The 15,215-nt window shown below is 36.4% G+C and overlaps 1 long non-coding RNA gene across 1 annotated transcript in view; it reads right to left on the minus strand.

The window, feature by feature from the left end:
• The window catches only part of LOC110408346, a 46,364-nt gene extending 31,987 nt beyond the window's left edge, over positions 1-14,377 (minus strand). Inside the window, exons 1-2 of the long non-coding RNA XR_002444293.1 lie at positions 13,651-14,377; positions 11,224-11,344 (exon numbers count right to left, since the gene is read on the minus strand). This is a non-coding gene — a long non-coding RNA (uncharacterized LOC110408346). The remainder of the gene's footprint in view (positions 1-11,223; positions 11,345-13,650) is intronic.

Genomic DNA, 15,215 nt, shown 5'->3' on the forward strand with positions numbered 1-15,215 from the left:
AAAGAAATGAAGTCTACTTATTTCCCTTATTTTCCTTAGAACTTTGTACTTCAAGAAGTCAGAGAAAAGAATGAACCGGTCCATAAAATAATAGATGTTAGGAATGTAGTTCAATGCTTTTTACTTTAAAATGTACTATACTGAAGTTTATACTGTCCTCTGTATTACTACACAGCACAGAACATGCTGCAAGCAGCATACCTTAAAAGAGCTTATTGCATTGATGTTCTACATACTATAAAACAATAATAAACACAAGTGCATTAAAAATCCTAATGGGATACATACAGGGCATAGTAAATAAAGTGCACACAATAGAGAGGGAATTACTGCAAGTTACACTGTTTTCAAGGAATTTCTGACTAAAAGCCTTAGAAACACCCTCCAAAAGCCATTAACATTGCATAGGATATATGTGGACCAAGTCATCTTCCTCGGGCATCACTTCAAATTTTGCAAAAAGAAAGTCTCACTCTTCCAAGAAGCCTTCTAAATAACCTAGGAATGCTGCTACTTAACTGCTCTTTTGGTGAGAACAATGTGCTCCTTCAACTCACAGCACGAGGACAGCACAATACCTGAGCTAGTCTTCACCTAGAAGCCCTACCCACTGGTTCCTAAATATCAGTTTTTATTCTGGTTCTGATGAATTGAGGGACACAATATGACTTATCTGGACAGTAATAAAGAGGAATCTGTTTAAAAAGAAAAAAAATAAGAACCTAGTTGAATGGCCACCACATTTCAGAAAATTTTGAAGTTTGCCAAAAGTATACTGTCTTCACGATAACATACTATAAATCTACCCAACTTTTAAATAGGCATTTCAGGTTTTCTTGCTCAATCATTATAAATATTCTCTATTTTTTTTTTTTCCATCAGCAGTGTGATACTGAAATTTCTAATAGCACTGCTTTCTCATAGAAGTCCGCTTCTTAGGTCACTTAATAGAGGTAAGTTGTGCTGCCACACAAACAGGGAGGGTGTTTGAGGGACAAGAGGGAACGACATTCTGATATTTCTTTTTTCAATCTGTTTAAAGCTAAGCAGAATAAAACAAGGCCTTTGGATAGCCACTGACAATTCAGTGCACTATTACGTAAGTGCTACAGTTCTCCCATAGCTAGTAATGCAATTGTCATCCCAACTTAAAATTTCCATCCAGCCATAATGAATGCTGTGTAGACAGATCAACTCCACAGTCCTAGCTATCAAAGGAGGTTTATCACATGCACAGATCTTTAAACATAATGATAATCTTTCATCCTGTTTTGTGTTGTTTTCTGTAAACTTAAAAGACCGCCATTGTAGACCTCTGGCTGCATTCACATTCTGAAGAGCTAGATGAATGCTCAAGCCAGATTGTAACTTTTAAACTGCTTTACTGAAGAACACTCAGAACTGTAGGTGAACCACAGTGGTTTTAAAAATAATTGGAAAAGTTTAATTGTTACTTACAATGACAAATTAAAGCAAGGCAGTTTCCTAAAGCCCTCTTATTCTACTGTACTGAGATGATTAACTATAGCTCTGTTGCATGCAGATTTTAACCTGGGAAGTATAATCCAGATCCCAGCCCATTATCTTCTTAAAGAACATATAGACAAGAACTTGTTCTTAAGTGAATGAGTTACTGTCAATTCTATACGTGTATACATAGAGTCTCAATTCTCTACATATATGACAGGGAATTATGCTGTAAATTTTACTTCCTGGCAAGTCCTTAATACAAATCAGGTACTCCAGAGAAAAGTACCCCAAAAGAAAACCCAAGAAACCTGAACATATGCTGTATATTTATTTTTCTTTTTTTGAACACTTAACAGGTTACTCCTTGTTTTGGTTTCTTTCTTGAAGTCTAATTATTCCATATGTCCTTTCATATTTTGTCTGACTTGCAACTGTATTTCTCATTATCATTTTGTGAGGATATGCTGCTATTTCCTCTGGTTTCATTTTCTTTAATGTTTTGCTTGTACAAAATTAATTACATTGTACCTTCAAGCATAATTTTAACACTGTCTCCATTGCACTGTGCCTGCCTTTAATTAATGCTCTTCTAATGTAGGTTTTAGAGCCAAATAGTGCAATATTCAGAGCATCAAAGAAACAAAAGATCTAACAAAGCTGAAATGAAAGAACCAGACAATGTATTCTCATTTTAAAAATGTCGCTTCAATTTTATTTTAGATAGTAAAACCAGAGAAGATTGTTTCTACTTTCTCATTCATCACCAAGCTTTCTGGTAAGGCTGACTCTAATCTTGGAGTTAATCTGTAATTTATGAAATGAGATTAATTTCTCAAGTGTCATCCCATCCACTACACATCCCTAATCCATATCCCTGCGAAGGGATTTTTTTAATATAAATATCTGGCCAGTCAGAGCTGTCTTACCAAATGCACACTTATCATTCATGCACACTCTCACAAAACACTGAGGCAATTAACAGGAGTTTTCTTCTGGTGGCCTATTCAAGAATGCAAATGGTAAGGAATATTTTGCACATTGGACATTTTGCATGTGTTTTGAAATGCATTATGTCCTCTAGCCATTGAGCTAATACATATTCAGCCAGAAACCAAAGCCCACCACAGACAGTGAGGTATGTAATTCTAGTTATATGGGATTCCAGGTATTTTAAACTCATTCAGTTCTTTCTTTGGGGAACTTCAAAGTGAAGTCGTGGGTCATTCCTGTTTCTACTAAGCAGATCTTGTAATTATTTGGGCAAAAACTTTATTTTAATCGTTAAGTTACCAAAATTCATTTTCAAAAAAATAGCAAACATGAACAGTGAACTATTACAACTTTGAGCAGTGAAAATTGATTTGTTAGTTGTATACAACTTAAGTCAACTCAGGTGAGTACCAAGACCCGAGTTATATTTACAGTTGGACATTCAGATAAATATAACAATGGGATTTGTTAGATATAAATCTTTTGCAGCAGCAGAACATACTGAGCAGTAGTGTTGGTATATGTCACTCTACATAAAGGTGGTATGGAGTTTTCAATAAGATCATTTTCTGGGCCACAATAAACAGAATATTTTAGAAGTAGATCATTATGGGTAATTAAAACATTAGGGATTTACTTTTGTTGCATGGAGGTACTCTATTTAGGAACAAAAGCATGCATCTTATATCAAAAATGCAAATAAAATAAAAGGGATCAAGTTAAAATATTTTTCACTTAGAACGGAGGGGAGTTGCCTGACAATTATTGAGATGGAATATATTTTTAATGGGGACAAAGTCTGTCCTGGGATTTCATGACTTTGATCAGCACTGTACCCTCACATCAAAAGACAACTTTCTATATCACTATTACTCATTGTTTGATAAGTGCTAGCCAGCTGAAATGCAGCTTACACATTGCAGTCACCTGTCTACTTTGAGCTGAAGGAGGCAGAAATCACTTGAAATAGATTTATGGATTTTTATTTGCTTAATTTTAGAAAGAAAAGCAGGCTTTGAAGTATGTGTGGAAAACAATAAATATTTGCAATGAAATAAGTTGTAAAGGAAACAAAACTAGACAGGTCATATTTAGAGCCTGGCACACTTGACAGTATCTCTTCAAGGTGAAGGAATAGCATAGTTAGTTGAAGTTCCACCTTTTATACTCTTATTGTGTCAAGAGAACAGTATTTCAAAGCATGACATTACACAGGATCAGTCTTTCAAAGAACACAAAAACTTTGATTTCAGAAACAAATGAAAGGAAGAAAATGTGACTCTGTGAAACAAAGGGCTCCACACATGTATATTTTTAGTGCTGTGTGTTCTGACTAAAAGGCCACATACCTCAAATTTGTTAATGCAGGAGAACAGCATTTCCAAATCACCTTTGAAATTTCAATTCTTAAACAGTAAATTTGAAACTTGTCAGTAGGCAAGAGCCAGAACCACATTTCAAAACATTAAATACCTTAAAATGCACTTCGTATCTCAGTTTTGCTTTCATCCCTGAATCTTTTTCTTTGAAGATTTAACAATGGAATACTTTTTTTTTTTACTCCTACAGTTTCCTTCTAAACCCTTAAAGTTTCTATGTAGTCAAAAAGTATAGCAGTTACTTCTTGTATGTCAAAAGATCAAAATGTTCAGAGAAAATGAAGATATGATTAAAACACCTTGCATGCATTATATGTAGATGTGGTTGAATTGCACCTTCTTCTCCCTTCCACCTTCACCAATATTTGTTTTAATGATGGCAGTAGTCACATAATAGTGTTACACCACCTTGAATCCAGAATATTTTCTTACTCCAGTACCTCAGGAACAAGCACTTCCATATAAACATCTCATGCCTCAATAACTTTTACTGTTCATGGGACAAGCATTAATAAAAGCAGCATTCCACGGAAAGAATGATGTGATTTGGGTGGTATTACACATCAACTTCAGAACTTCAGATTTCTGAGAAATCACTACTGATACCAAGTTAAAGCCCAAAGCTTCTCCTCTTACATTATCAGCATCCTGTGTCACTGGATGGCATGTCCTCCCAACATCCACAGGCACAGACAGGGCCATAAATACCATAACTTCACAACTGGTTAAGGACAGTAGAATACCGGGTTCCAGTGTCCTCATTATTTGCGTTCACTGATTTACAAGAAGTTACTGGGAGAACAAGGTACTATATAAAAGCCATTCATATGATAGAAGATCATTAAGAAGCAAGTAATCAGACACTTAAACCCATCTCAATATGATATAGCTTTTAGAAAGAATATTAAATTCATAATTCATAGTTTTTCTGTTATGTATTATAGGGAGCAACTGTGAAAGAATTCTGGGTGATGTAAAATGACATTGGAGAAAATATACAAAAACATACAAGAATAAAGGAAGAATTTACAAAGCAGATGGAATACTAATTTCAGGATGCAATTCTAACTGCTAACAGGGAGAGACTGCAGCTTTCAAACAAGAACTCTTGTGCAAAGCTGACTAATTGAGTGTTGACCTGTCTAAAAAAGTAATATGAAAAACACCCTACTTCAACTCACTAATTACTCAGTATTCCTTTTAAGGTGCTTCAGAACCCATTATTTAACCACTGTGAACTGATGTCTATTTGATGGGACCTGTAAAAAAAATGTAAGGATATTTTACAGATACAGCAGTATCTGAGTTCATAAGTGTTGTAATCATATTCCCTTTAGTAAATGAACTTAATATCCTTAATCTGCAATGTTAAAGCTTGAGAATAAAAAAAATCATGCCAAGATGTCAACTTCATTATCTCTGTAATTTCTATTGTATCTTGAGTCACTGGGTCTCACGAATAAGACGGTACAATTGCCAAGTGGCACAAAGAGACAGAGTCAGGGCTCCAAAATGTTCATTCTGACATCAAGTTTGATTCACCTAATCCTTACAATCAATAATATCTCAATACACTTCACAACAGAGTAGCTAACAGCACACAGTAATCTAAATGATCATTGATAGTATGAAATCTGCCTCATTTGTCACCTTTTGTGCTACTAAACTGTTTAAGCACTTGAAAAATCCCTTCTGTCTAGAAGAGGTAACGTGATTGAAAAATAATCCTTTGGTGAATTATTTACATGTTTTAAGTGCTCACTTGGTGGAAGTCTGAGGTCTGAGTTGTGTTACATAATCCCTTATGGACACACTACCTTTGTTTGCTGAAACATTCTTCATTCTGTAAGGTTAAAAAATGCTTACCCCTACTGAAGAGGCTGATTTGGCATTGCACTAATTCTCTGTTCAAGAACAGAAGCACTAATAACAGAGAATAGGGAACCTACACCCTTCTTTGATGAACCCATTGCCTTCATATGGGTATCTTATAATAAATTATGAAGTTTTTTCTTTAATGCCAGAACTAAGCACTGGAAATCCCATAGATTTCAATCAATATTGTTTGTATAGACAACATTTTCAAACAAACACAACACCAAAATCTGTATTTAGCTAATCATGGGATCTGTGCACATTCAGGTAGTCTATATGCCAGATATATGCTAAGAAAAAAGATACAGGCCTTAAATTAGCTTGATCACCCCATCCACCACCAATAAGAATTTTTCATATATTATAGAGTCAAGAATATACTTTTATGCTTCTGTTCTTCTAAATGAAAATCTTTTAATTTTGTTAAGTTCTGAATTCAGTTTTGAATTACGCAGAAACAAAATTTATGGCTTGTTAGCTGTAATTAGGAATACCACCAGAAGACTTTTCAAGCCATATAACTAATGGTGCGAACTACTTTACAACATCAAGTCTTAACAACCCCAAACCATGCTGGATTGTTTAAGACCGAGCTGACTATTGTAGCTGTGCTAAAATACAATTAGAGAAAGGAACTTAATTTTTCACATTACAGCCACAATGGAGGAAAAATGACTTCGTTGCTTTTGAAGAAGAGGTGACAATGTCACCCAAGTGAAAGCCAGAGGCTGTAGACAGCTCAGGTCATGTTCAAACATGGAGAAAACAGAGAGAAGACCCTGCTTAAGCTTAATGCATCATCCACTGTATCTAATATTCTTGATCTACTTTTATCTTGTAACGTGCATGTCAGTGGAGGTCTCTGTGGATCAGACTACCAGACAAACGGTTGAAGTACATCATAAATATACCATTGCTGAACTCCAACACTTCAAAATAAGCAAACTAGCAAAGTGGATGCAAGAGCTAAAAAGCTTTAACGCAATAACAAAAAGCTGTGGAAGGTAGATCTGGCAGTCTTTCCACATTTTATTGGAAAACTGTGACTGTTCTGTGTCCTACTAAAAAAGGGCAACTTAAAACAACCCCCAAGCATGAATTACTTTCAGACAGTTCAGAAAACTCACAGCACTTGGGAGTTAAATTTCTAACTCTCATATTTAGTACATGCACATAAATTCTGCAGGCTTTGATCTTTTCCTTTGCAAAAAAAAAAGGGGGGGCCAATACCACACAATTTCTAAAGAGAAAAAAAATAAAATTAAAGGCACCATAGAAACTTTTTTGTAATAAAAGAAATCAAATAAGGATAAAACAGGTCTTTGGCTCAAAAATGGAACTGATCAATTGTTAAACAGTTGAAATTTGTGTAAAGTCTTACTTAGTGATGTGCTTTAATGGCAGCCCTTTTATGCTTCATTTCCCAATGGTAATATACAATAACACAAAGGAAAAGCCATGTAATGTACTGTAACAATATCATGTCTTGGTGCTCACATTCAAGAGAAGGAGAGCATTGCTAAACTGTTAACTTCTTCAAAGAATCAAATGAATGGTTCAGTGGCCTGTGCAAACTAAGCCCTAGTGAATACAACAAGCATTCTTCTGTAACTGTATAAACACAAACACTTGCATTTGAAAACAAATCAATTTCAGGCCTTATGGGCTTGCTTTCCAAGTGTGATCCCCAAAAGTTTTACAGACATTGATGTTATCACAATTGCAACATGTTCACAAGAAGACACATTAAAAAAATCACTTCTGCATTTGAATGTTACTCAGACTTAACTGACTACAACCAGTACTTCAAAAATGAGTATAATATTCAAAGACCAATTTATTTCAAAGCAAATCTTCTGATACTAGTGGAGCATTTCCAGAGGCAGGCTCCATTAAGCAGCACCATTACTTGCTACAAAGTATTTGTTAAACTCCAGACATGTCAACACTTAAGTGGAATATACAGAAAAACGTAGGCACTTCCAAAAAAGAGATCATTACTTTATCAAACCTACGTATAAAAATCAAGAAACAAATTCTTGATGCCAAAATATTAAACTGAAAAACTTAACCAACAAAAGGAAAGATTTAAGATGTAATCCTTGCAAATAGCGAAGTGTATACTCAGGAATGGGTTCATAACAGAAGGTCTGTAGGTATGCTTAGGGAGAGCTACCAAGGAACCTGAAGTTACCTTATTAAACTGTCCATTGAAAATATCACATGGATAACCTTAATTCGTACATATGATTCAAATTTTTTTTGCCATTCCAAATGGGAGAGACACCTGAAGAACAGCATGAACCAACTATTCTTGCATCTCACATGACATTTTGATCCCTCAATAGAAGCCAAGCATTTACTCACTCAGGATGCACTCATTTTCACCATGCAAACAATTAACTTTCCCTCTGTTCATCAACTACACTCACTTCCCCCTGCAGGAGTACCTAAATTCTTACACATCCATTTAGTCTGCTTATCCTCCGAGCCTTATTCTTTCTGTCCCTGCCAGAAAAATGAAGTAGCATGCATTTTCACATCCTTGAATAAAGCAAAAATTCTAATTCTTAACTACACACATCATTGTATAATAAGAAAAGGTAGATATATGTAGGGAAAGTCAATGGCAGATAACCAGTTCTGAATTACCCAAATAAGAGTGATGGCTGCAGTCCACTTAAAGAAAGATTTGCTTACCCATCCTAAGGATCAGGGCTTGACAAATACTCCAAAAGGAGAGATCTCCACGTAGAGATCCTTCCCTTAGGGCAGCCAGCCCTTAAATGAGGCTTACGGAGGAGTGAAACCTGGTGAATTCCTTTCACCTGTGCTCCCAGGGCTGGCTGTGTCCCTTCACCAGGTGCTCAGTCATTGTTCAGACTTTGTAATCCCCATACAATATCATCCTCAGCCCTTATGTCATACATGACTCTGATCATGACAGTGAATAGCTCACACAAACTACAAATTTCACAGTGGAACTCCAAAAGTCAGTATCCTTTTGATAAAGGAACTGTACAAAGAAATCCCATCTTTCACACTGAAAAGTTTTTTACTTGATTTTTTTTTCTAATTTGTGTCCCAATTAGCCATTAAGGGAAAGTTATTCACCTCTTTCAGTATTAGATTTATGTAACATGCCCCCATTTTAAATCTCTTCACTCAGAGCCACTGTACATTTAACTAACGGTTTCATTTCAGCCTAAGATCTAAAGGAACTAACATTTATTAAAATATTTTGATCCTTTAGAGACAGATTAATAAACCTCTGACAGTTCAGCATGATAAAATGAGTCAATAAACAGAAATGTGTGCTGACATTAGATATACTGATCTGCAAATAATACAATATATATTTGGTTTGCCACAAAGAAAAAAAATCACCTGAAAAAGCCATTGCCATGATTAACTACTTTCTGCTATCTCAAATTTCTGTACTCTGTAGAAGGTTCTCACACAAATTCCCTTAAACATGAAGCTTTTTTTTTTTTAATATAAGGAAACCACAGGTTCTCATGATACCTATACGGAATAATGAGTCAAAACACAACATGAGAAGAGTTTGTATGGAGCTTTCAGAAATAAAAATAGAGCACTACACGCTCTAAGTTTTCAGAGTTCATTCCTTTCAAAACAGGTGTTCAGACTTGCCTGAACAGCAGCCATTACCCTATGAATTACTGGGATTATGCATTTGTTTTAGAATATCACTAAAAAGAGTATTTAAAGGAGATTTCCATAACAATAAGCATTCTAGATTTGACTTGCAATGGCCTTTCCTGTCCAGTGACTTTGCTAGAACAAGGAATCATTTCAAGTAAGTCAAGTAACCTCAAATATCTTGCTGTTCTGAGCAGATGTCATGATCTAACAGCTAGAAGCAACCTTGTTACACAATCCATTGTAATTTCTCAATCAGTAAAAGTCATCTAACTGAGCTATCAGTACGCTTTATAGACAAAATGAAAATATGTGCCTGCGTAGATTAGTATCATTACGTGCAAGTTTCACACAAAGGACAAACTCAAGAACCAGAAAAACAGAGATATATAATGCAACAGGCAGATCACGGTAAGCGCTTCCCTGTTCCTGTGAGAAAAATCACTTCTCCTCTGTCCCTATCTTGTATTTTCAATTATCCATATCAAGTAAAAAATGGAGTTTGGAAAATACAAATGCACATACAATTCACATACACATTTCTGCAACTAAACATTGAACAGTTGCATCAATTGGTTTCTTATTTTCACTGTTTCTACACCAGTGTTGCCAAATGACTTTCCTGATGTCCACCATGATTTATGATGTGAGAAAATACTAAAACTAAATTATACAAATGAATGTGAAAGGCTCCATTAACATCTATACATATTCTGGTTTGTACTAACAAAGAATCCATACTGGTATACTTAGAACATTTTCAGAGTACCACCTAATGAAGATAAAAGGTCATTGTGAAAAGTAGCAGTCATGAAAAGTTTACAGTAATCATCCTGAAGTTCTAACTACTGTACATAAAACTTAATGTAGTGTACCACATTATACATTAATGCTTAAAATAATGGTTCCTGAGGTTCTGATTATAATGACCCTGATCTGAATGTGAAAGTAGCTTCATACATTTTTCTTTCAGTCATTACTTCCTAATCTACTTTCTCTCTCTTCATCTAACCCATCAAACTGACAGGATTTTATGCCCCTTACGCAGGGGAGGGAGGAACTGAAATACATCCTACAAGTTGCTTGTCACAATTAAATTCATGCTTAGCTTTTCTAGCATGGATGTATAGTAGTACCAGTTAATGTAATACTTATCACATAACAAAAGGATGCACAGTAAATAGTTTCCTGCAGCAAATTAAGGAGTAAGAAATTAAATATGCAGGTTAATTAAAATCCCATAAGGTAATAATTTGAGTTTTGTTCATTAACCATTGTTTCCAAAATCAGCCTGAAACCAGTCTTAGTCTAGTGCTTTGCCTTACTGTTTAACCCATTGAAGAGTTTAGGAGAGAACAGACAACTTTGAAAGCGCTGACCTGATCTTGGCATCTAGCTCAATCTTCCTCCTTAAGGGACCACAGGTGTGTCACTAGGGCCTGCCTTTGGCCTCAAACAGTAATTCAATTTAGAAGGCTCACTGCTGCATAGTCTCTTTCTCAAGATAAGACTAGGAAAATCCAGAGAGTTACTCAGATCTCACAAGGCAGGCTTGCTGCATACCTACGTATTTCCATTCGTTATAAGCACCATTGCAGCTTAAGTTTCAGAGGAATCTCACCATATTCTGTATAGTCAAATGTGCAGACTGAAGAAAGAAAATTTCCACCTTTTGCACAAAAAACTGCACAAAGGAAGTTTTTTTTCAGGCAACAAAATGACAACTGTAGTTCATGAATTTTAAGCTTCAGGATTTTTCATCTATTCACTTAATCCCAGGAACAGAAGCTATTACATGCAGTTAGCAGTAACAAAAACTTGTCAATAACAATTAAGTGAATTTTACCTTGTTGAAAGTGGTAAGAATTTAACTTCTGGAATTTCTTGAAACATTCATCAGACACAACCTGTTGTCTTCCTCACCCCCTTTTTCAATAGGAACTGGGTGATCTCTGGGTACAGATGTCCTAATTTGGAAAGGAAAATTATAAGGCATGTCCAACCTGTGGCCTGCACACCACATGCAGCCCAATACAGCTCACACTGCTGCAACCACCCCCTGCCCTGCACCATCATAGCAGCTCTGCCCACCAAGTGGCCCAGCCCTGGGCACGCACCCATCACTCAACAACAGTCAAACTTTCAGTGTGCTACTAATGTTGTCTGAGCTGAAATCAGGGCACAGCACAGTGCCAACTCGAGTTACAGCAAATAATTCTCTGTGTTTTGATACATTGGCTAAACACAGTTCTGTGAACAGCAAAAAATATGCAGCCTTGCTTTGCATTTCGATAAAGGAATTTGAGAATAGGTTTTAAGACAGGAAAAAATCTATAATTTTTGGCAATATTTGCAACTCCACTTTCATTCCACATAAACACATTTTTCAAATGGAATGTATAGGTTTTCCATGAGCTATTCAACTCAAAAATCTGATCATGTCTCTTCACCAGACTTTTTATAAGAGAAAAATATCAGTTGCTTCAAAGTCACACCTTATTCATTGCACTGCTTTTGGCAGTACACACATTTGTGAACAATTATTGCCAAGGATGAAGCAGAGGAAGAATAAAATTTCATTTAAAAAAGATCTCTGATGAGAACTTGCTATAAGTTGCTGCCACTTCCATCAAACCAGATGGAAGCATTAGTTTCACAAAAACAAGGTCAGATATTCTACTAGTTTTATGTTTTTTTTTCCTTTTTTTTACTGTTTTAATAATTTTTTAAAAGATTATAGTGTTTTGTTACTTACACTTGTCAACCATATTATATACTTTATGAGGGCTGCCCTGAAAGAAAGAGGTTGCTTAACGTGCACTTCCATGTCAGATGGTTCCTCAACATCTATCTGTCACATGGCAACAAAATGTAATGGAATACTGTTTGAAAGGTTCAGCCTCTACTGTCATACCATGAACACCCACCTCTGATGCCATGGGCCACCATAATAAAACAGGAGGCATTACTTTCAGAGTAACCTTCATAGTTTGTCATACTTTCATAATGGCATAGAATGTTAAAGATTGAACTACCATTGCTTAGTTTTAGAAACTGATCAGAAAGTTGCAAAATTGTTACTTAGACAAATTCAATTAACTGGACAATGGTATTACATTATGATAATTTATTGTAATAGATGTATTTATCTATGAAAATACTTACAAAGCCATTCTCTGGGATACCTCAGCAGTGCACAGTGCTAATCAATACACCCTTCTGACATAACTGTTAAATAGACAGCCTTGTTCTCCACACAGGCTGCCTTTAGGAAAGGGACAGATAAAAGGGTCTGATCCAAAGTCTACTGAAGCTAATGGAAAATGTCCTACTTACTCCATTGCCAATTTCTCAAGTGCACCATGCCCATAATTAGAAGCAGATAGCTGCTGAAAATCTAGCCCTGTTAACACATAACCCTGGGTCAAGCAAGGAGTCTAGCTCAGATCTGAGAATAGAACTCAAAACTACTGAATTTCTAACCAGGGCTTAATTACAAAACTACTCTTCTTAATTGAAAATCAAGAGGTTTTGAAAGGAATATTAGCAAAGAGTTCATTTCTCACTTCAGGGGAACATATCATTACTTAGCTAACCAGCTTCTATTTTTTTCTGGACAAATAGGAAACAAATTTTCTGCTATTGTGTTAATTAAGGATCTTTATTCATATCTCTAAGCAATATACTAACCTCTAAATGATATCCCAGCTAAGGCTGGAACAGGAATAAAACTGAAGTACAATTAAGGTTTGCAGATCTGCTTATACTGTTGCTTTTTAACTACAACCTTTCCACCCTGTTCTGTAATTAGGAAACCTGTTCATAAGTTCTCCAGACACAGGCATTTGTGCAGAGCTCAAAGCTTTGCTGTGCACTTTGGAACACTCAGAATGGATTTTATCTGTCTCCCATTTCATGGTGATAGAGATTTTCTACCCCCTGCTTGCTTAACAGGCCACCACACAGGGCTTTTTTACCTTTCAAGTTTGTTGCACAACCTGATTTGTAAAATAAAATCACGCATTTGGCTGTTTTGAATTCCACACTCAGCATACTAAGCCAGATACCACAGAATATCTTAGCTTGGAAGGATCTTAAGGACCACTCACTTCCAAACCCCTGTTGCAGGAACAAGGCCTCCACCCACCACATCAGGCTGCCCAGGGCCCAGTCCAACCTGGCTAGAGGAAAATGCAATAGCAGATAACCAGTTCTAAACTACTCAAAAAAAGAATGACATAGCCACAACCCACTTAAAGAAAGATTTTCTTACCTAGCCTGAGGATCAGGGCACATCAAATACTCCAGAAGGAGGAATCTCCAGGGAGAAAACCTTCCCTGGTGGCAGCTAGCCCTAAAATGAGGCCTACAGAGGGGTGGAACCTGGTGAATTGCTTTCACCTGTGCTCCCAGGGCCAGCTGTGTCCACTTCACCAGGTTTTCAGTCACTGGTTCAGGCCATGACTTAGCTACTCCCACACACTGGACTTCAATGCCTCCAGAAATGAGGCATCTAGAGCTAGCTCTCTAGGCAACTTATTCCAGTGCCTCACCACCCCCAGATGTACCTCCCTGCTGAATGCAGCTACAGAGAGAAGCAACTTCCCTTGCAACTCACCTACTTTAGAAGGGGACTTAAAGAAAAAAACAACTTCTACAAAGAGGCTGTGAGAGACAGGTTCATGCGAAGGCATTACAGACCAAACGTGGGATTGGACATACAACCAAGTCTATGTTATTTCTCTATTGGTTTGTGAAAACAGATCTTGGGATTAAAAATTGCACTCCTTTCTTTCTCTGCATTCAGGAACCTACAGCCAGGTATGCACAAATCAACTCTTGGCTTACAGAAAGCCGGATGATGACATGACGTGGTACAAAGGCTCAGACTCGGAATACTTACAGCCAATCAGCTCCAAAAACAGACTCATCCACATGCAGGGCACTGCCAGTTGAAGGTACACCTGAAGGTTGCATCAGGAAGAGGAAAACCAAGCAATTCTGAGAATATACTAAAAATCATATTTCTACGTTTCTGTTTTGTTCAGAATAAAGCTTTTCTTTGCCTTTCACATAGTGCTTTTAGAGTACACTTGAGTCATGCTTTCATACTGTTCTTCAGAACCTGAGAGCTAGCAATATAAGGATGTTTAAATTGAAGTTGGGATTCTCAAACAATCTTAAGAGCCTGAGAACTGGGACTGCAGGGGAAATAAACATCACCATTCTAAGTGTCATCATTGTGATAACACTGAACAGGATAAACTGCAAACTTACATGTAAACAAGATAAAATAGGAAAGCATAAGTTGAAAATAAAAATGTAGTCTTACATGTTAGTCTATAACTTATTGATTAGGTAAAAGGCAAAGTAGGAAACAATAAGACAGTAAAGGGAGAACTAAGGCAAACATTTCAATTTGGGAAACTAATGCTAATTATCAGAGTGGATGAGAAATGAGAGACACTTATAATAAAAATATATCTGGGTATGCCAGGTGTCATTGCTTACTTGTGGCTGTAATTTGGCCACTCTCACTGTCTTTGTCATCATGCTGGATATCCACTTGTATATCTGAGGAAAAAAAGTTCCTTAAATTGCCATTTCTTTGCTGTCTGTAATTGCAAATACAGTTTAATAGAAACCAGTCAGAAGCATAACGTGCTGATGATATGCCTGCAGTATTAACAAAGGAATAAATATGCTACCTAGATCCAGAGGAAAGATGTTAGAAACATTTGATGTTACTTTTTTGGGTTTGTTTGTTTTAAACAAAGATGTGTTTACAGGGTGGCTGACCTCATGCAAGCTATTAATTCAGACCTGTCAGTTTGCCTT

The sequence above is a fragment of the Numida meleagris genome, chromosome 19, assembly GCF_002078875.1.
Source record: "Numida meleagris isolate 19003 breed g44 Domestic line chromosome 19, NumMel1.0, whole genome shotgun sequence".
Classification (NCBI taxonomy): domain Eukaryota; kingdom Metazoa; phylum Chordata; class Aves; order Galliformes; family Numididae; genus Numida; species Numida meleagris.